At 49.2% G+C, this 22,001-nt stretch overlaps 1 protein-coding gene and 1 long non-coding RNA gene across 13 annotated transcripts in view; one reads left to right on the forward strand and one right to left on the reverse strand.

Moving 5' to 3' along the window:
* EMP2 (epithelial membrane protein 2) overlaps positions 1 to 8,847 on the reverse strand; it is a 58,548-nt gene extending 49,701 nt beyond the window's left edge. For 5 of the 12 annotated variants that reach the window (XR_013410902.1, XR_013410903.1, XR_013410905.1 and 2 more), the window contains exon 1: positions 5,480 to 8,847. The gene's annotated coding sequence lies outside the window, so the exon portion shown is untranslated. 12 annotated transcript variants of the gene reach the window in all.
* LOC144338377 (uncharacterized) lies at positions 4,916 to 18,082 on the forward strand. The gene is made up of 5 exons (XR_013412408.1): positions 4,916 to 5,174; positions 8,845 to 9,050; positions 10,032 to 10,264; positions 11,787 to 11,973; positions 15,045 to 18,082. It is a non-coding gene; the product is annotated as an uncharacterized LOC144338377 (long non-coding RNA).
* Positions 18,083 to 22,001: the final 3,919 nt, after the last annotated feature.

Genomic DNA, 22,001 nt, shown 5'->3' on the forward strand with positions numbered 1-22,001 from the left:
CCCAAAGTGCTGGGATTGCAGGCGTGAGCCACCGCGCCCAGCCCATATATATATATATATTTTTTTTTTAATTTAAGAGATGGGTTTCACTCTGTCTCCCAGGCTGGAGTATGTGGAACAATCATAGCTCACTGCATCCTCAAAGTGTCAGCAGCCTTGAAGTGACAGCCTCAAAGCCCTGGGTTCAAGCAATCCTCCCGCCCCAGCCTCCCGAGTAGCTGGGAATATAGGTGTGTGCCACCAGATCCAGCTAACCTCTGCCTACTCTCTCACTGTTCCTTGTTGCCTGACCTTTCTGGAACCATCACTGCTTGGGGAATTTGAAATATCCTCCCAAGCCCATCTCCAACACTACGAGCTTGAGGAAACCTTTGCACACCACATATGGTGGGCTTCCCTGAAACCACATCTTATGGCCCTGCTCCTGGAGCTTGCATTCTTGGACTTGTCACCCCCAACGCTAGATGATAACCTCCTCTGAAGACAGGGAAATTTCCCATTGTATTGCCAAAGCCTGCAGCAGCTCATTGCACAGAGTTGCTTAATAATAACCCATCAAGATTAAAGTAAGGAAGCCAACCTCTCCCTCAGCCTTCCTTTGCTTCAAGCAAACCACAAACAAATCAAGCCACTTCCATGTGCATCAATATATCATCTCCTCTGATCCTCAGACAACTGGCGAAGGTCATCAGAGGGGAATCATGACCCTCATTAAAAATGAAGGGAATCCCTTGGAAGTTAAGTGGCAGGTCTCGGTCTGAAGCTGAACATAAGGGCCTCTTTGCAAAAGAGGGGCTTGGGTTGGGAGCTCTCAGATAATCTTTCAGGATGAGTCGTGTTTCAAAAAAGTGTGACAAGTCCATCCCAGCCCCTCTTATAAAACCATGTCCCAAAAAGCAGGCACTCTAGTACTCAGATTTTTGCCAAATGCAAGGACCACTGTGCTTATTAACTAAATTCTTTGAGTATCTTAAACTGTTTTAAAGTTTACAGCATCAACTTTTGTTTCAACCTAAGCAGAAGTATCTGTGAAACCATGGGTTTGTGTGCTACTTACATTTTTTCCCCCAATGCCAATCAAGAAGAAGACATAATTATTCTTTTCTGTGTTTATGCCATGGGACTTTGAGAATTATCTTGTGTGCCACCAGCGGTAACACGTTTTGGAAAACATTCATAAGATCAACAAAAAAACTTTGGGTCTTATTTATTCACTGCAAATTCTTTAAATTCATTGCATTTTGAGGAAAGACAGTTCAGAGAAGTTTGTGATCAGGTCGTCAAAAAGCGAAATCTTCAAAGCACACGACTTTGCTATTGGGAAAACCTTGCTTGATCTTAGACTATGAGACTATGAGCGGTCTGCACTGAGGGGCTTGGCTTGTCTGTCTTCACATCCTGCATGGTGATGGCTATTTTGCATCCTAGATTTCTCAGGACAATCCTGGTGTCAGATATCACCCTGGTGACCCCTCCCTCAGCTCTGGACCCAGAGTTCCAGGAAGCTTCTAGAAGCTGATATCATCTAGCCTGTCCCTAAAGAGCAGAAACTGGAGAAGTCTCTTCTTCATCCTCAGTCCCTTTTACATCAACAGAAGCCCAGCTTGCCAAGGAAGATGAGGGCCCCAGGAATTCAATTATTCATTTTAACAACTACTCATTAAGCACCGGAGATACTGCATGAACAAAACCAACAGTGTCTCTGCACGGGAAGGAGGGAGGGACTTATTCGGCCAGTTCTCCTCCAGCCTCCTTCCTCCCCATATCCTGCCCCAAGATGGGCCAGCATTCCCAGGGTTCAACAGCTTTGCCCGGGAGCAACCCAGTGCTCAATGGGAAGTGACCTACTGCCTGAGCAGGGCTCTTGCTCACCATTGTCCCATCAGCATGGGAGCACGGAAATCCAGCATCCTGGACAGATGACACGTGCTACAAGGGTCCCAGGCCCTGGGGACCTGGGCCTAGAATCCCACCGAACTCCCCTCGGCTGTGACCTAGATCTAGTCCTGGGTCAGCTACCAAATTGCTGTGTGACCTGGGCAAGTCACTCCACCTCTCTGAGTGTCCCTAGCTGTCAGTGTCAACCTGGGACTTTCTAAGGTCCTTATGCCCTAAATTCTCCAGTCTTAGCCCAGGGCTGTCCCGAATGCAGTGAGTGCTCACCCTTTCAGGCACCTGGAGGAGCATGAGTACCTCTGGAGCAAAGCAGGACGGGTGCCCTCCTCACCACCACCAGCCTCCGCCCAGGTGTCAGGTTACCAGCCCGACACTCTCGCTGGGTGGCAGCTCTGCCTCTGATATTTTTAGACTCCCCCCTGGCCTGCCCCTAACAAGAGCCAGATGCATCTGATTCATGCCACAGTGCTGCCGAAATTGCACTCTTTGGCTAACTTCTGCAGGGAGCCAGACTTTACCACTCCTGGGGTAAGAAGGGGAGACTCCTCTTTCTGCCACCACCTCACCAATCCCCATTCCTTCCCTGCACATGCTGAGGCCATTGTCCAAGAGTCAGGCCTCCAGTCCTTTCTATGATGCCAACTGCCCTCTTCCTTCATTCCAGCTGCAGCTGCCAATCACCTGCCCTCCTGAGACCTCCCAACACACACACACACCCTCCTCCTGCACAGGCATCCCGAGGCCGGCCTTTAACTCTCTCCTCTGGGAGAGCTCTGCCTCCTCAATCCCAGTGCCTGGGGCCCCATCCCACCTTTGAGTAAGTAATGTCACCTCTTCCCCTCTGGAACTCCCATGGCTGGAGAGACCCGCCCCATCCCCACCTTAGCCCCTGTAGCCCGTGTCAGAGTCCCCACTTGGCTACAGAGCTGGGAAGCAGCCACATGTTCACACACACACACACACACACACACACACACACACACACAATTATCTGACTCCCTCGCTCCCCGCAAAAGGAGAGTAGCTGGACTCCTGCTTCCCAAACAAACCTCGCCAAGCAGCCAGCAGTCCAGCGCCAGCCCATCTAGCCTGGAAAGACATTTATATATTTTCATCTCGACAGACGTCCCCCCCGGTCCCGTGTGGCGCAGTTTACTATGACAAAGAAGTGGCCTTTGCTGTGCCCTCCACTGACCGGGAAGCCTGTACAGCCGAGGTGAGGGCAGGAGTGCTACTCTACGCCTAGGGTGAAAAATGGGCTGGTTGATCCTCCCTGTGAATTACCTGTTGCTGGAAAATGGGGAGTCTGTGCACATATGCATGTGGTTTCAGCTCCTACTATGAAGATATTATGTGAAAGGCAGAGGAAAGAAACTGAGGTGAAACAGTCACTTCCGTTCCAGGAAGAAAGGATTTAAGTGCCATTACTGGGGTGGGGGTGGAGAAGCAGGGACGGGTTGCTAAATGGATGTGTTCCGTAGCCACAATAAAATACCACCAAGCCCTTTTAGCCCCTCATTAGCTAGACCCTAATTTGGGGTGGTGCCAGGCAGAGCGGGTGCACCCCCTCCTCCCCCCCGGGGTGGGGCAGTGTCAGCCCCAAGCCTCACCCTCCTCACAGGGACGTTTCCGCCTGGCCCTGCCCTCACCCACTCAGCTGGTCAACTCCGTGTTTCCAACACAAACACATTCTCTGGATTTCAGGCGCACCTCAATCTCTCCACTTGAGGAGCAGAGGAGGCTCCAAGCTATGTGGCCAGCCCTCGGCCTCCTACTCGACTCCCTGCTTCCCCACGGGATGGAGGTGGTGAGATCCAAAAACCCTCAGTGGGAAAACAGGTTCTGCACCTTCCTGCCACCTCCATGCCTCTCCCTGGGCTGTGGTCTTGGCATCTGCCAAGGCCCCCGTGGGCATCCACGCCCTGTTTTTCCCAGAAGGGTCTCCCCTCATTCCCTGCAAACCAGCAGGGCATCTCCAGGTGGAAAGAAGGGAAGGGCTTGGGAGGCAGATGGAGGTTCAAGGTCTAGTTCTTTGCATTTACCAGCTCAGTGGCCTTGAGCAAACCGACTTAGATCTCTAGCCTGTTTCCCCACTTGCAACAGGAGAGTGTGCTGGAAACAGCTCAGGGGTGAGGCTCCCAGGGAGAAATGGAGATGAAGGGCGAGCACTAGCCAACTGCAAACCTCCAGCAGCTCAGGTCGCCATCCTTCTCCTTGTGTGACTCCTGGGAAACCAGGACCCCCTCCCTTCCTTGTCCTCTTTAAGCTGTCTTAACTGGAGGCCAAATTCCAGGAAAAGGTGCCCAGCAATAGCATGTCGGTTCTTAGATTTCTCTCTGAATCAGACTGGAGTACAGAGGTGGCTAGAGGTGGCTTTAAAAAAAAAAATCTATGATAAAATATGCACAACATCATAATCATCATTTTAACCGATGGTAAGTATACAATTCAGTAGCATTAAATACCTTCACAATACTGTGTAACCATTGCCACTATGTATACCCAAAACTTTTTCATCCTCCCCAACAAAAACTCTGTCCCATTAAACAGTAACTCCCAGTTCTCAGGTACCCCCAGCCCCTGGCAACTACCATTCTACTTTCTGTCTATAAAATGTGCCTATTCTAGGTGTCTCATAAAAGTGGAATCACGCTGTATTTGAACTGGAACCTTCTTAAGTCCCTCTCCAAGCCCCTTACTTAGACACAGCTGAATTTTAAGATCAAGGTGCACACACACACACACACACACACACCCAAAGCTTGGGAGGGGCAGTGCTCCCTTCCTCAAACCTGAAGCTGGCAGGGGTTGGACTCCGTGGCCTGGAGGGAGAGCTTTGCCCTGTGGCGTCTTCGGAGTCCCCATGTCCAGCCCCACACCTTCACCTAAAAGACCTCCCTAGAGCGTGCTCAGGTCTCCGGATTTGCTGAGCTCGTAGAATCCACACCCCGAGCTGCAGCCTCCCCTCCCTCTGGAACTCATGGGTGTGGTCTCGCCTCTTTAAAGCCCCCCAAGCCCTACTAGAGTTGGCAGGGAGAGAGGTGTCATCCCAGCAGCGCCTCCGGGCTTCTCCACTGCTCCTGACCCCCCAAGAAGTCGCTCCTCGCCGCTCGGGGGCGCGACGGAGCAGCGGTGGGAGCCGAGAGGGGTGCGCAGCCCAGGAGGACCCGCTGGCCCGGTCTGGCGCACCAGTCCTGCCCGTGCGGCGAGGCTGGGGACGCTGCCCGGGGGTCCCTCACGCGACCTGGGGATCTCCCTGGACTCCAAGAGCCCCGGGTGTGAGTACGGCGGGTCGAGAGGAGGCGCCCTGACTCCTCCCCAAACTTTTCCCGCCCGCTTCGGCTCAAAAGGCGTGGGAAGCTGTCCCGGGGTGGCGAAGTGGAATTCGGGGGCCCGAGCGAGCGTGGCGCAGACTGCAGGTCGGCGGCATGGGTGGCACCTCGGCCCTCCCGTTACTATCACCAATTCCAGGGGTTGCTCCCGGTCCAGTAAATGGAGGGGTCGCGTCCCTGCTGCCCCGGCGTACGCGATCCCGGGGCCCCCCCCGATGTCGCCCCACGCCCTGGGCGCGCCCGCAACTCACCCGGCGCTGGCGGCTGCGCTGGCTGCTGGACCGACGGACCTGCAGGGGTGCGAGGCGAGGCCGCCGTGCTGTTTTGAAGCTCTGGGCCGGGACTGCGCGCCCTCCCTCCACCCTCTTGGCTGCGGGGCCCCTCCTTCCCAGTCCCGCCTCCCGGGCCGTGACGTCAGGAGCCGGGAGAGCCGAGTGGGAGGGGCCGCCGGCGAAGGGAGAGGGCCCTGGAGGGAAAGGCCGAGCCCTGGAGCGCCCTGGCGCCCCCCGGTCCCCGCCCGCCTCTCTGCGGCTCTGTGGCCAAGTTTGGGGCGGAGCCGGTGGCACGGGCCCGGGGGAAGAGGGAGAAAGGGAGGCTCCCGGGAACAAGGGGCTTGCCTTCTCTGCAGGTTTCCACATCCCTCTCGTTCTCTTTCCTCTCCTCTTCTCCCCTTTTCTTCCTCTTCCCTAAGGAGTTGTGGAATCCGGGCTCCCTGCTCTAGTACTCCTTCTCTGACCTTTTATGAACTTCCTGAGCTCGTCCATAATCTCCCCTGCCTCAGTTTCCTCTTTTGGAAATGGGAGTGATTATAGGTCTGAAGGTGATAATACGTCCACAGTGCTTGGCTCATGGTACCTGTTCCATAGACGTCAGCCATTGTTATTTTTATCATCTCACCTGGAGTCCTGGCCTTGGTGCGACATGCCCAGCAACCAGTCTTTAGACTCTTCCAGGACCGCCCCCCGTTCACTACCCTCACCAATACACACACACACACATACTCACACTCACACAAACCACTCCCTACAGCCTTTCAACCCACAGTCCTGGAAGTCAGTGTCCCTGGAAATGACATCAAAGGAACTGCCTTTCTTTCCAGCCTCAGTTTCCCCATCTGGAAACTGGCAGGGCTGATCTACTCTAGGGGCTCTTGGGAGGACGGGGGAGGAGACCAGAGGCGCCTGAGCCCCATCATGTGTGTGGAAGGAGTGAGTGGGAGTCAGTGTATTTTTACAAATGGAAGAAATTCCAAAACAGGGTCACAACATATAACAGTATATTTTAAAACTTTTAATGTAACAAGTTCATGTTACTTGCACATACCCCAGAATACAAGGCAATTGACTTGTGCCACTGACAAGAGAATGAGAAACCCTTTTAAGAAATGTTAATTTATTGTGCAATCGTGTGCTCTGGTTGGACTCCATGTTTATATTTTCTGTTGAGCATCTTTTTTTAATGCTGCTGCGGAGCTCTGTCACGAGAGGGCCTTGCTGGGTCTAAATCAGAGATCCTTGGGGGATTTGAGATCCCCTCTAAAGGGCCATCCCCTCCGCCACGCCTTGAGCTTCTCAAGTTGGCCTAGGGTCTGACCTGCCAAATCTCCTTTAATTCTATTGTTAACCAAGACTCTCATCCCCCAAGATAATTGTGTGTGTATAATTGTGTGTGTGTGTATATGTGTGTGTGTGTGTGTGTGTGGAGCTGGAGAGGGGACAGGAAGGCACTAATAGGAACTGAGTCCTCTTCCTCCATAATAGGGGAGGAGAGTGAGGTCTGGTTGCTATAGAGGAGGGCCAGGCAGGGCCCACCTACCTGCCTGTGGCCATGTGGAGGACAGAGAAAACCCCAAAGTCTCCCAGAATGGAAAGGGCAGGTAGGGGATGGAGCAGGCAGGTTTCTGCATTTGCTGAGGGCTTAGTGTGTGCCGGTTACTTTACAAACATAACCTTCAAGAGAACATGGCAGCCCTGCAAAACAAGTTGCCCTCATTTTATCCGTGAAGAAACTAAGGCTCAGAGAAGCTACACCAGTAACTTACCCAAAGGTTCTATGCAATTGATAAAGTTTGGATTTGAACCCAGACTCACTGCAGCAAACCCCATTCTCCTCTTTCCACCCTATCACTATTTACCAAATGCTAACCACACTCAAGCTCTAATTTTTGCCATGTACACCTTCCACCTGAACTAGTATTCACTTGCTTTCTTTAAATTAACTCCGTTTATTTTGTTTATTTGAAAAGAAAGCCCTATATTGCCTTGGTAAACAGGAAACCAGGGCCATCTGCCAAAAATAGAAGACAAACTTATGAATATAAACACTATTGAAATAAAACAGTGTTAGTGAATTGTAGCCAGATACTGTTGCCTGAAAGAGTCCGTGAGTCTGAGGTTTAGGGTCTATTAAAAAGGGAGCCAGGTGTGGTGGTGCTTACTGGTAATCCCAGCTGCTTGGGAGGCTGAGGTTGGAGGATTGCTCGAGCCTAAGAGTTCCCAGGCAGCCTAGGCAACATAGCAAGACCCTGTCTCTTAAAAAAAAACAGTGGGGGTGATCAGCAAGATGTTAAAAGCATGCTAACACAGAGAAGTCTTTTTCCTGTTATCAGAACTATTGCAAGATCATTGGAAGAGAGTGTCATGTTCTCACTCTGATTCAGAGCCAGGAGATGCCTCCTCCCTGTACTATCTCCCAAGCCACCAACTGATAGGGTGTGTCCCAACAGGAAAGAACCTGTCCAGACCCCCAAGATCCCTCTCCAAGACCCAGAGAAAAAAACGGGCCAATTGTTCCTCTCTCTTATTTCTAAACCCTCTCCAGAGCCCAACCTGTCTGTCCCATTCACCTGCTACTTGCTATTCTTTGTTTTCTGTCTCTAAATATACTCCTGTCCCTCTAGGAAGATGGGAGACAGAAACCTGCCCCATACCTGCTTGTATTCCTGCTTCTGGTGTTTCGATAATGAACCTGGTGTGGGGAAAAGTAAGAGTGTGTTTGATTGAGTTCTGGTCCCAGTCCTTCAGCCCCTTATAGTAGTAGTATACATCCCGACTCTAGCCATAGCCTCATGGTGGAAGGAGTATATTCCTCAACTTGATCTTGAGCTTGGCCATGTGACTTGCTTTGCCCAGTGAGATATTACCAAAGATGACACACACAAAGAATGGAAGGGTGCCTGGGTGGTAGGATTTGCCCTCTCTCTCTTTTGCCATTTCCATGAGCATGGTATACCTCTGGTAGCTTAGTGGTCCCAGAAAATGAAAGACATGTGGAGTAGAGCTACCCTAAAGGACCTACAGAACTTCTGTCAGAGACACAGAGCTACTCCAGCCAAGCCACAGACATGTAAATGAGAAATGCACGCTAATTGTTGCATGCCACTGCAGTTCATTGTTGTTTGTTTCACAGCACTATCTGGTCTATATGGAGAGAGAGAAAGAACTGTAAGGAAGGTATTTGAAGGTATGGAAAGTCACCGAGGATGGGGGCTTAGTTCAGGGTGGGATAGAAGATAATTGATTATGCAGTGATCTCTCTTGTATCTTTTCTGGCTTGAACATTTTAGGGTTCTGCAGTCTCTTGTAACTGGATCCTGTTCACTCTTTCTTGTTCTTAGAAGGAGTGCCCAGGCCTGGGTGCAAATCTGATCCCCAACCTCAAGAAAGCCGAACAGAACTCAATGTTGTAGCAGCACAGGTCATGGAGAAGACAACGTGGAGTCTTGTTAAGAAGGATGAAGATTTTTTTCAAATAGCCACAAACGCCTGATGGGAATAAATTGAATATGAATGTGATTCAACCATCATAACCCACGTTTGGTTGGTGGGTTAGCTGAATCTTAACAGATGCCAGGGGTTTTACTAACTTCCATTCAGTGGCTGTTTCAGCTGAAAACAAACTGGTGCATAGGCTGCTAAGATGACTCCCATGCCCCATGCTCGGCCTCTCAAAGTGCTAGGATTACATGCGTGAGCCACTGCACCATCCTTGTACTTTTCTAAATATATTTTTTTAATTTTACAAAAAATTTCTTTCCCTTCTGCCAGATTTTTTCCAATTACTCAATGTATACATATTTTGAATCTCCCGTGTGCCAGACATTATTCATGCCTTTGTGTAATTTTCTCCCCTTGAGAGTAGGCTGGACCTAATGACTTGCTTCTTTTTTTTTTTTTTTTTTTTGAGATAGAGTCTCGCTCTCTTGCCCAGGCTAGAGTACAATGGCACAGTCTCGGCTCACTGAAATCTCAGCCTCCTGGGTTCAAGCAATTCTCCTGCCTCAGCCTCCCGAGTAGCTGGGATTACAGGTGCCTGCCACCATGCCTGGCTAATTTTTGTATTTTTAGTAGACATGGGGTTTCACCACGTTGGCTGGGCTGGTCTCAAACTCCTGACCTCAGGTGATCCACCCAACTCAGCCTCCCAAAGTGCTGGGATTACAGGCGTGAGCCACCATGTCCGGCCACAAAGGCACTTCTAAGTGTGGCTCAGCTGGCTGCCATCTTGGTGTGAGACAGATGGTTAGGTAGCCCCCAAGTCCTTACTGTATGAAGAGTCAGGAAATCGGAATTCCTTGAGTGGGATCTGAGAAACATGCTTTCTTGAGGCCATTTCCTCCCTGTCGCCCACCTCCACAGACTGGGTTGGGGGAAGGATGGAGATAATGATTTCAAGCCCTAGTATCGTCCGACTTAAAGCCCAGAGCTCCGGGTCTCATAGCTTCTCCCCATGAGTCAGAGGGTAGAGCCATACGTTTTGAGTCTGACCTTTCCTCCTTCCTTTTGTCTCTGATTTCTGTCACAGAAATACCTACAAACTGCTGTCATAAAACATCCTGCAAATGCAATAAGAATGAACAGTACAAATAGTGTCCATTTGACTTACGACAAAGAGGGTTTGACTAAGCACCAAAGGCAACAACCACAGAATTTCCAAACTTCTGGAGGAACAGCCCCAAACCATGCTGTCTTAGGCTGTTTCATGTCTCCCAAAGCCATCACATGAAATGAATGCAAATGTCTGTGAGTAGAACAAAGGTAAGTGGCTGTGCCCGGGCTTTTCCCATTATAGAAACATCTGGCTGCTTGACTCTGGTTCTGTTTTCATTAGGAGGTTTGGCACCACAGGGATGGAGCCTCAGAGCCCTCCCAGATTTGAATTTCCCTGAAATATGGTCAGAAAGGATAACAGGAAGCAGGGGGTGGGGGTTGTGCTCCACCACCAGAATCATCACTACCCAAACGTCTGGAACCCGGCAGCTCATGGGATGTTCTTGGCAAGTCACAGAAGAAAGTCCCCAGGTATCCCCAGAGTGGCAAGGAGGATGGAGGCCAGCTCTCTAGGCCTGTCTTCTGAAAAGAACAGTTTGGCACTGAAAAGTTCTGCAAAGAAGAAGAAAAAAAGATGTTTCTGTTGTTAATAATGTCCCAGGAGTGGGCTGTCATTTTTCCAGGATCCCAAGTACAGTCATAAAAGCGATCCTTCAGTCTATGAGAGCATCCTTCTTCTTTTCTTTTCTCTTTTCTTTTCTTCTTTTCTTTTCTTCTTTTCTTTTTTCTTTTTTTTTTTTTTTTTTTTTTTGAGACGGAGTCTTGCTCTGTCGCCCAGGCTGGAGTGCAGTGGCGCCATCTCGGCTCACTGCAAGCTCCGCCTCCCGGGTTCATGCCATTCTCCTGCCTCAGCCTCCCCAGTAGCTGGGACTACAGGCGCCCACCACCATACCCAGCTAATTTTTTTTTGTATTTTTAGTAGAGACGGGGTTTCACCGTGTTAGCCAGAATGGTCTCGATCTCCTGACCTCGTGATCCGCCCATCTCGGCCTCCCAAAGTGCTGGGATTACAGGCGTGAGCCACCGCGCCCAGCCTTCTTTTCCTTTCCTTTCGTTTCCCTTTCCCTTTCCATTTCCATTTCCTTTCCTTTCCTTTCACAGAATCCTGCTGGTTTGCCCAGGCTGGAGTGCAGTGGCATGATCGTGGGTCACTGCAACCTCCACCTCCCAGGTTCAAGCAATTCTTGTGCCTCAGTCTCCAGAGTAGCTGGGATTACAGGCATCCACCACCACACCCAGCTAATTTTTACATTTTTGTTAGAGACGGGGTTTCGCTATGTTGTTCAGGCTGGTCTCGAATTCCTGAGCTCAGGCAATCCCCACACCTCGGCCTCTCAAAGTGCTAGGATTACATGCGTGAGCCACTGCACCATCCTTGTACTTTTCTAAATATATTTTTTTAATTTTACAAAAAATTTCTTTCCCTTCTGCCAGATTTTTTCCAATTACTCAATGTATACATATTTTGAATCTCCCGTGTGCCAGACATTATTGGAGACATTGGGAATACAGCAATGAGTGAACCAACTTGTCCCCAAAACCCCCTGATCTCATGGAACTCACTAACCAACCCTGGTCAGTTCTGCTCATTATCCTTCTTCATACTGATATGTGTTTTATTTTTCTTTCCAAGATTGCTGGGTATCTTTTGTGAGGTGTCTCTTAGGCTATAAAACCATGGAAATATCTTCCTAATCTGAGTGACCTCAATTGCCTACCCGCCCTGCAGGCAACTTCAGCCTTAGGACTCTGGCCAGACTCTCGCATCCTTATGAATCTTTGGATCTGGGGAAGTAAGGATACCTTCCATTTCTACCCTACTGCCCCGTGCACGGTCTAACAGTTCAAAATTCAAAGAATGACGTGGCGGGAGGAGGCCTAGGAATTCCTCCCCATTCTCTCCTCCTGGCAGCAAGGTATGTAAACTATTCTGGATGAATGAGATTCTTGATCTTAAAGGCCTTATACGTTGACATTCTGGAACTCCCTCGTAATGTGGGATTAAAATCCTTTTGGACACAGGCTATGTCTGTTTGCTCTTGTTGGTTCCTCCCTTGTTTGATGTCCTCTGAGAGGTGGGGGTCCGAGATAAGGCAGCCTCAGCCTCCAGACTCCAGCCTCTGCCATCAGCAACCAGCACAGTGGAGATGCTCACGTGAGGGGCTTTTCTTCCATAATACTGTTTCCAATCTGTAATTTCATTTGTATGTTTTCAAGTGTGTGCTTTCTTACTTATTGTCTTCATTCCCCAGTAGAACACAAGCTTACCAAGAGCAGACGTTTCGTCTATCTTACCCGTGGCTTTTCCACCGATGTCTTCACATAGTGGGTGAACAATCAGTGTTCCTATTAGTCTTTTAAATTTTTATTATTTTTAAAATTTTATTATTATTATTATTATTATTAGAAATGGAGGTCTCACTCTGTAGCTCAGGCTGGAATGCAGTGGTGAGATCAGAGCTCACCACAGCCTCAAACTCCTGGGCTCAAGTGATCCTCCTGCCTCAGTCACCTGAGTAGCTGGGACTACAGGTGTGTGCCACCACGCTCGGCTAATTTTCTTATTTTATGCAGAGATGAAGTCTCACTGTTTTGCCCAGGCTGGTCTCGAATTCCTGGGCTCAAATGATCCTCCTGCCTCGGCCTCCCAAAGTGCTGGGATGACAGGTGTGAGCCACTGCACCCAGCCCCACTAGTCTTTACAGTGTCTATATGAAAATTAGAAAAAGGTGCCTCTTCTGAGCCAGTGATTTATAAAATAGTAACCTCTCAGGGCAGATAGCTTGACAAATAGATAGCACCTTGGTGCAAAGGGGAAAAAAATGCCCCTTCCTCTAGGCAGACACAGCCCTAAGCCAGGCACATAGCTTGGTGAACAGTCTGTAGGCTGGATTTCACCCTCTAACCTCTTGGCTAGGAATCCTTGTGCAGGACACAAATTATACAAGAGGAAGGGGCATGAGAACCAATAAATATGTGATGAAATATTTATTGGTTGAAAGACAGATCCTTGAGGGATATGTGGTGGTTTTTAAAAATGTCTGCAAATTCTATGACAGCCCATTGAGAGCTTTGGACCCATTGATCGATGTCCAGTCAATCAACAGTATATGGTGCAAGCAAGTACGTGGCTTCCGAGGCTAGGTCATGAAAGACCATATATGCTCAGCCAGGTTCTCTGGAGGACCTACTTACTGAGCACCTACTTACTGGCATTGAGCCAGGCACTGGGACTACAGTGATGAGCAGAAACAAATACAGCTCAATGCCTCATGAAGTTTACAGTCTGGTGGGGGGCACTACTATTAGGATGGCCACAACATTTATTATCCAAAGTAGGACACTTCTGAGAGTGAAAAGGGTGCTGTTAGTAATTGCAGTGGGACAGTAAGCACACCTAGAACTATCCCAGGGCGACAGGGATGTGCAATTGCGCTAACTATAATCAACGAAGTAATCCCTCAACTAAATGTGAATGTATCAGCGTGACAATGTGCTATGAAGGAGGAGAAACCCAGTGCTCTGCACATCTAGCGTAAGGGGATTGACCCAAGCAGAGACATCAAGAGGGCTTCCCTGAGGAAGGGTGCTGGAGCTTAGGCCGAGGCCCAAATGGTAAGTAGGAGTTGGTTGGCAGAAAGCAATGGGAGATAGCACCAAGTGGAGGTGGCAGCTCATGCAAAGGCCTTGTGGATGGGAACATGAAAGGCAGGAGGGCCTGAAAGAAACCATTGTAGCTAGAAAGGCCAGAGTGAGGATGAGGCTAGAAAGATGGTCGGGCTATGGTAAGGCCGGGGAATTCGTTCTAGGAGCAATGGAACACCATTGAAGGTTTTTCTTTTTCCTTTTTTCCTTTTTTTGAGACAGAGTCTCACTCTGTCACCCAGGCAGGAGTACAGTGACATGATCTCGGCTCACTGCAACCTCTGCCTTTTGGGTTCAAGTGATTCTCCTGCCTCAGCCTCCCGAGTAGCTGGGATTACAGGTGCCTGCTGCCACATCTGGCTAATTTTTGTATTTTTAGTAGAGACGGGGTTTCTCCATATTGGCCAGGCTGGTCTTGAACTCCTGACCTCAAATTATTTGCCCGCCTCAGCCTCCCAAAGGGCTGGGATTACAGGGGTGAGCCACTGTGCCCAGCCGAAGGTTTTAAGTCAGTAACAACATGATCTGATTGACTGCTGTGTGGAGAAGTTTGGGGAGGGAAAGCGTGGGCTCAGGTGGAGAAATAACAAGATGAGAAATGATAGTAACTTGAAATTCAAGATTTCATTCATACTGCAGAATGATGCTGGGTCTGGGAGAAGAATAACCCAAAGGGGACTCAGAGATTCTTTTGGGGGAGATGTCTAGAGAAAATCATGTTATTTACAGAAGAGTCTGGGGGTCAGATGAAATGGGCACTTCTCTGGGGGCCATATGTGAAGGGCTTGGCTCAGTGCCTTGGAATGTCTGATGGTGCACATGTTTCTTGAAGTGCTGGGGACGCACTGGACTCTGGGGATAGGATGGTCTAACTCAAGTAATAAGGAAAAATTTGCTGGGCAGCTTCTATGTGAGCTGCACTTTGATGATGGATTAGTTGGCCACAGAGCAGAGGGCAGGGGCGGTTCCCATCCTAGCCTGGTCACAAATGAAGCTTCATGTATTTACCTGTCTGGCTTCCAAAGGGAAGCTTAGGGCAGCTTACCATCAAAGACACAGACACAATAGAGCTGACACAAAAGGAATACAAACTACACAGATGGAGGAGGAAGCAAATACATGCGCCCAGAGATTTGGAAAGGTGAATGCACCTAGGAGTCACCTGAGGAACACAGTAAGTATGTAAATTTCTGGTTCCCACTTCCTAAGGTGCTGGTACAGTAGATCAGGGGTGAAAGCCTAGGAATCTGCATATTTAACAAGCCTCCCTTCCCTGCAAACTGCTTCTGACATAGGTGATGAATGGACCACATTTTAAGAAACACTGCTTTAATCCTTTCAGCAAATGCGGCCATAGTAACTGAGTATCAAATTTAACGTTGGAGCCTCTGACACCCTGGGCACGATGGTGAGCTGACATCCTATTGAGAAAGGTTTCCTTGGCTGATGGAGAGTCGCCTTATATTCCCACAGCGGTGGCCCACAGGAGAGCATCATTGACTCAATTGAACTACCTTGACCTTCAGTTGCATCTCTCTGTTGCTAGAGAGGACTTTGTGTGAATCCTTGGCTAGGGTAGGATTCAGATTTTGCCACCAAGGCACCATGGCACAAATAGCACCGAAACAACCAGCCTAAGTGTGTAAACTGCTGGAATATGCATGGTCAACTTGGCATTGAGAATGACGATGAGCTGGTAAGATAAGGATTAACATTTCCAGCCCTGGAACAGCCACTCCCCTTCCTGGGAGAGATCCTGGGCAGACAAAGTGGGACCATGTTTGCTCAACCTCCAGGACCAGAAAAACTGGGAAGTGTAGGGATGTGATGCCTTTGAAATTCTAGTGTGTGTGCTGTCCTCAGCTAAGCTTCCAGAGCATCTTTGATTCTGTGCTCCTTGCCCTTTCTCGTACTTCTTTATAATCCTTTCTTAGGTTTCAGTAGCCCCTTCCTTGCTTCTGAAAGCTTGAAACCTCTCCCCAGGCATTGAGCAATGGGAGGCAGACATAGATGGTGAAGTGGCTGACTGAGAAGGACAGACTTTATGTAGGACATTGCTACTTAAAGTGTGGTCCATGGACCAGCAGCATCAGCGTCCCCGGGAACTTGTGAAAAATGTAGACTCTGAGGTCCCACCCAGACTTGGTGGCTCAGAATCTACATTTTCACAGAATCTCTAGGTGAATCACCTGCGTGTTAAAGTTTGAGAAGTGCTGTTGTACTTATTTCTTCATTCCACAACTATTTTTTGAGGGCCTCCCAAGGGCCAGACTCTGTCCCGGTGCTGGGGCCCAGTAATAAATGAAAATGACATAGTCCCTGACTCAGTGAAGGGAACAGACTAGTGAGGGAGCTATGAGATATTAATAAATACCCAAACAAACAAACATTCAATTACAAATTGTGTCAGCTACAATTCAAGAAGGAAAAAAAGATCCAAGTGACAAAGTATAAAAAAAGTTGTGGCCGGGCGCAGTGGTTCATGCCTGTAATCCTAGCACTTTGGGAGGCCAAGGCGGGCAGCTCACATGAGGTCGGGAGTTCAAGACCAGCCTGACCAACATGGAGAAACCCCGTCTCTACTAAAAATACAAAATTAGCCGGACATGGTGGCGCATGCCTGTAATCCCAACTACTTGGGAGGCTGAGGCAGGAGAATCACTTGAACCCGGGAGGCGGAGGTTGCAGTGAGCCAAGATTGCACCATTGTACTCCAGCCAGGGCAACAAGAGTGAAACTCCATCTAAAAAAAAAAAAAAGTCATAAGACAACAGACTTAGAGAGGGATTTGTAGCAGACAGAATAGACACAGAGTTAAAAGGAGGGGAAAGACCAAGGACAGTCAGGGCCAGGGAAGGCCTCTCTGAAGGTGTGTCTTTTAAGCATGGAGAGCGGGTGGTCCTTGAAGGAGTTGGAAGATTCTAGAATGGATGCCCAGGTCTTATCCTGGATCAAGTGAATTGTCCTGCAAGTGAATTAGAACCTGAAATGTCGGAGCTCAGATTGTAAGATTCCTGGAGAAGCAGCTAGCACTGACCATACAAGGTTATAAGTTCATCCTGTCCATCTGCGCCCATGGGATCCTCTTCAACCCAGCCCTATTCAGCCTGGTGCTGAAGCATGGAGGCTGAGGCTCCCCGGGCCCATTCCTTGCTCCAGGACTGTAAATGCCTGTTAGACACCAGTCCTAGGGCTTGAAAACTGTTATTCTAGGGCCTCCTTCTTCTAGGGTGGATCCCAGGTTTTGTGGCCAGAAAACTGGCAAATCAGCTTTTGGCTAAAGATTAGGGAAAGAGATGTTTTGTTCTGTTTCTCCTGAAATGGTTTCTAAATGTTCCCCCTCTCAAGGGTACTAATCACCTCTCCAACCAGCCAGTTCCGATGGCATGACAGGAGCCCACGGCATAAGTCTCCACATGGTCACCCCCTCCCCTGGCAGCACTCCAGACTCCCCTAACCAGAGAGAGGAGGCCCCAGGTGGGAGGGGGTGCTCAGAGCTGAAAAAAATCCTGGGAAGCTGGAGAGATGAGGGAGGGAACCACAAAGACTTTTTCCCCACCTAATACAATGGAGGTAATCCCCTGGGTGGATTGGGTGGGAGGGGAGTGTTTGTGAAAATTTTACATCACTGGGTCCATCATCCAAACCCACTGAATCAGAATCTCCAGGGGAGGGGGCTGGGAATTATCATTTTTAGAAGTAAGGGGTGGAGCACTAGGCGACTGTATGTCCAGGCGAGTTGGAAAGTCTGATGTGGAAGGAACAAGCTCAGAGAGGACTTGACTTGCTCAAGGGTGCATGGCAGGTCAGGAGACAACACAAGATGTTGGTCAAGAGAACCAAGCTCCTGGTCCAGTGGATTTTCCCTTAATTTTGTTGGTTTCAACCTTTTTTCTTTTTCTTAAAAGAGATGGGGTCTCACTTTGTTGCCCAGACTGGTCTTCAATTCCTGGGCTCAAGTGATCCTCCCATCTTGGCCTCCCAAAGTGCTGGGATTACAGATGTGAGCCACCATGCCTGGTCTCAACCTTTTAGGATTCAGAATCTTTTATCTTTGTGTTCAAATGAAATATTGTGGGGAACATAATGTATAAGTCAGACCTAAAGGAGTAGGGGGTGAGGGGACCATGGCACATAGTAGGTGCTCAACAAATACCTGTCAAATGAACAAAAGAATAATATCTCTCCTAAAGAAAGAGCACAAGGCTTCAACTCAGAAGTTTGGTTAGGCAACAGCCTCCAGGTAGAATTGAAAAACATTGTTTTGCTTTGGCTCTATTTTTCTAATTTCCTTCCATTTAGGCTAGAAATTCTGATTCTCTGTTTATGGTAGTGGTAAAAAAAAAAATTTCATTGTAAAATAAATTTAAGTCAAAAACATAAGTTGATTTTTTTTAATGAAGTAAAATCAAAGGTCACGAAACTTTTTCTGTAAAGGGCCAGATAGCAATTATTTTTAACATTGCAGGCCATACATCTCTACTATAAATGGCTGGGACTGGCTGTGTCCCAATAAAACTTTATTTACAAAGGCAGACTTGGGATCATATTTGGCCCACAGGCTGCAATTGAACAAACTCTGAAATAATAATATAGGTAGGAGATACTGAAAAGGCAGTAACTGTGAAGGTGGTATTGGGACAACCAAATTCAGAACTCTGTTCCAGCATAAATCTAGGAAATCAAGGATAATAACACAGAGTAGTAGAGAGTGAATCTTGGGGTCTCTTCCCACATGCAGCCCCCAGACCTTTTGCGGCACATCTATTGATCCCCCCCTTTGCATCCCCCAAAGGGGAAGTTAAAGGATACCCCAAAAAACATTCTAAGGGCTTTAATTCCTGTCTTTCCTCTGCAGTTGAATCCAGTGCCTGTCCATTTAATAACCCGGGGCTGGGTCTAAGGACACTTAGCAGACATAGGAGGGCCCAGGAAGCACCCTTCAACCCAAATCACCCTCTCCTATCCCCTTCTCTGTGCCAGGCTCGGCAGAGAATGTTCCTTTGGCTTCTCCAGGTGTCACTGGGTAAAATTCTTAGATGGGAAAGCATGCTATTTATCCCATTAGCTACACATCAACTGTTAGCACTTTAGCTACAGCATGAGCAACCAGCTTTGCAAAGTGACAAAACAGAATATAGAGTGGAAAGAGTCCAGAGAGGTGGGGCCCATCCCTGCATTTTCTAGGAAGGGAAAGTAAAACTTAGGTGAGAGAGAAAGGAGGCACAGCAAGTGATAACAGGCACCAGGCTGTCCTCAGTGTTGGCCATCTAAGCTTCTCTTCCTTATTCCCAACTTATTGAACGCCTAAGTGCTGAACACTTTTTACCTGCCCTGGCTTCATCTAATCCTCGCCACACTAGAAGGTAGGTGCTATGACGCCTGTTTTACAGGTGAGGGAGCAGAGGCTCAGACAGGTTAATTAAGTAGGTGGCAAGAGGTCTCAAAGGTCTGCGGAACTCCAAATTTTTTTTGAAATGGTTTCACTCTTGTTGCCCAGGCTGGAATGCAATGGCGCAACCTTGACTCACTGCAACCTCCACCTTCTGGGTTCAAGTGATTTCCCTGCCTCAGCCTCCCGAGTAGCTGGGATTACAGGTGCCCACCACCACACCCAGCTTTTTTTTTTTTTTTTTGTATTTTCAGTAGAGACGGGGTTTTGCCATGTTGGTGAGGCTGGGCTCAAGCTCCTGATCTCAGATGATCCGCCTGCCTCAGCCTCCCAAAGTTCTGGGATTACAGCATAAGCCTCTGCACCCAGGCTCCAAATTCTTTAAAAAAAATTTATTATTATTGCTACTATTTTTAGAGACAGGGTCTCACTATGTTGCCCAGACTGGTCTTGAACTCCTGGGCTCAAGTGATCTTCCCACCTTGGCCTCCCAAAGTGCTGGGAATACAGGCATGAGCCACCATGCATGGCCAAAATTATTTTTTTCATTTAAGTTAATGTATTTATTTTTAGTGATATATTAGATGTACATATTTGAGGGTACATGTAATAATTTGATACATTCATATAATCAAATCAGGATAATTGGAATATCCAAGGAGCTCCAGATTCTTTTTTTTTTTTTTTTTTTTTTTTTTTTTTTTTGAGACGGAGTCTCACGCTGTTGCCCAGGCTGGAGTGCAGTGGCGCGATCTCGGCTCACTGCAAGCTCCGCCTCCTGGGTTCACGCCATTCTCCTGCCTCAGCCTCCTGAGTAGCTAGGACTACAGGCGCCCGCCACCGCGCCCGGCTAATTTTTTGTATTTTTAGTAGAGACGGGGTTTCACTGTGGTCTCGATCTCCTGACCTTGTGATCCGCCCGCCTCGGCCTCCCAAAGTGCTGGGATTACAGGCTTGAGCCACCGCGCCCGGCCGGAGCTCCAGATTCTTAATGACCACACTCAACTGTCTTGCATCCCCCTCAAGGTTTCTCTCCTTACTGGCTTCTTCATGCATTTATGTTGACCCAATCTCCAGTTCATTTCCAGCCCCGGAATACTTCCTCCTTTCCCTCCACCAGGAGGTGAGATGCTCTCAGGAAACCTGACTCAAGTGACCGCGTGCCCAGCACATCCTCGGTTCCTGGAAGGATGCCAGGGAACCTCTGTGTCCTTTGAGTTGATGGTCTCAAACCCAGAGTCAATGCAGACTGGGGCTGCTCTGAGGGTGGGAGACCAGATGCCTCCCCATCTCCAGGGCAGGAGTGTCACAGTTCACTGGCTGGCACCCTCACCAGCCCACACCCTACACTCACCCAACCAGTTGGGTCACACCACCCACATGCCAGGTGGATCCATTTGGACGGGCGCACAGCATGACCCAGCTTGTCTGCCACCTGACCTCGGCTGCTGGGTTCCTCCCATCCTCCCACCTCCCAGGTGCCCCAGGTCCAGGTGTTCAAAGGCTGCTCCGTGCACATGCCCCTCCTCCATGAGAGCGCTTTGTGTGTCTCACAAAGAAGAGAAACAGGTCATTTCCTGGAAGCTCACGGAGGCTCAGTGCTGGGGATTCCCTGCCCCTGGGTGCCGGGCTCCCGTTTGTGGGAAGTGATTCCAAAGCCCAAGTATTCCTGGATGGAGGGAGGTTAGAGAAGTTCTTCCCCAAGGGGACGGAAGGCCAGGTTGGTATTCTGATATGGCTTCCTTGTCTCTTGCCTGGCCTCAGTTTCCCCATTTGAAAACAGGACAAAGAATTCCCTCATTGTAACTCTCTGAAGTATTCCATAGGAGGATTACTTGGCATTACACACACTCCATTGCCCCATTAATTTATTCATTTATTCAAATATGTCTAAATTTTGTATTTTTTAATTTTTTTGAGAACGAGTCTCACTCTGTTGCCTAGGCTGGAGTACAGTGGTGCCATCTCGGCTCACTACAACCTCTGCCTCCCAGGTTCAAGTGATCCTCCTGCCTCAGTCTCCTGAGTAGCTGGGACTACAGGAGCCTGCCACCACCACGCCTGGCTAATTTTTGTATTTTTAGTAGAGATGGGGTTTCACCATGTTGGCCACGCTGGTCTCAAACTCCTGGTCTCAAGTGATCCACCTGCCTCGGCCTCCCAAAGTGCTGACATTACAGGCGTTGAGCCACAGTGCTCGGCCTCACATATCATTTTTTTGAAACGCTGGCCAAGTTCCAAGGGCTCTGCCTGGCCCAGGAAGGTAGGGGGAGGCACGACACTCAGAGAAGGGGCTTACACCAAACAGGGGAGGCCGACAAAAGCAAATCAACATACAAGGCAGCCAGCCAACCTCGGCTCACGATATGTGCCCTGAGGAAAATACAGCTGGAGGACATGGGAGACACTGACCACAGGGGCAGGGCAGGGCCTCTCTGAGGACACCGCTGATAGAGGCTGAAACAGCCAGAAAGAACGGCCGTGAGAAGGAAGGTCTGCTGCTGAATGTCCTGAGCCAGGAAGCAGCAAGTACAAGTGCCCGGGGGTGACTAGGAGCTTGCCCTTCCCAGGCATAAACAGTGACAGTGCTGCTGAAACGTGGCGCACGACAGGGAAAGTGGCAGGAATGAGGTCAGAGGGAAAGGCTGGGGTGGGAGCCTGTGGGGAGCCCTCTGAGGATTCTGTGTACAGCAAGAGGCTCCCCAGTCACAGGAGATACAGGATCTTGCATGACTTGGGAGGAGCCCAGAAGTGGAAACCACCTTCCTCCTTCATCACCCCTGGTTCCCTGGGGCTGGGACTCCTGTTTGGAGAGAGGATCTGATCGGTTTAGGTTGGGTTCTATGTCCACCACCATGGCCATGGGGAAGCCAGAACCCTGTATTAGACACTCCTGCCCCCCAGATC

This window comes from Macaca mulatta, chromosome 20 (assembly GCF_049350105.2).
Source record: "Macaca mulatta isolate MMU2019108-1 chromosome 20, T2T-MMU8v2.0, whole genome shotgun sequence".
Taxonomy (NCBI): domain Eukaryota; kingdom Metazoa; phylum Chordata; class Mammalia; order Primates; family Cercopithecidae; genus Macaca; species Macaca mulatta.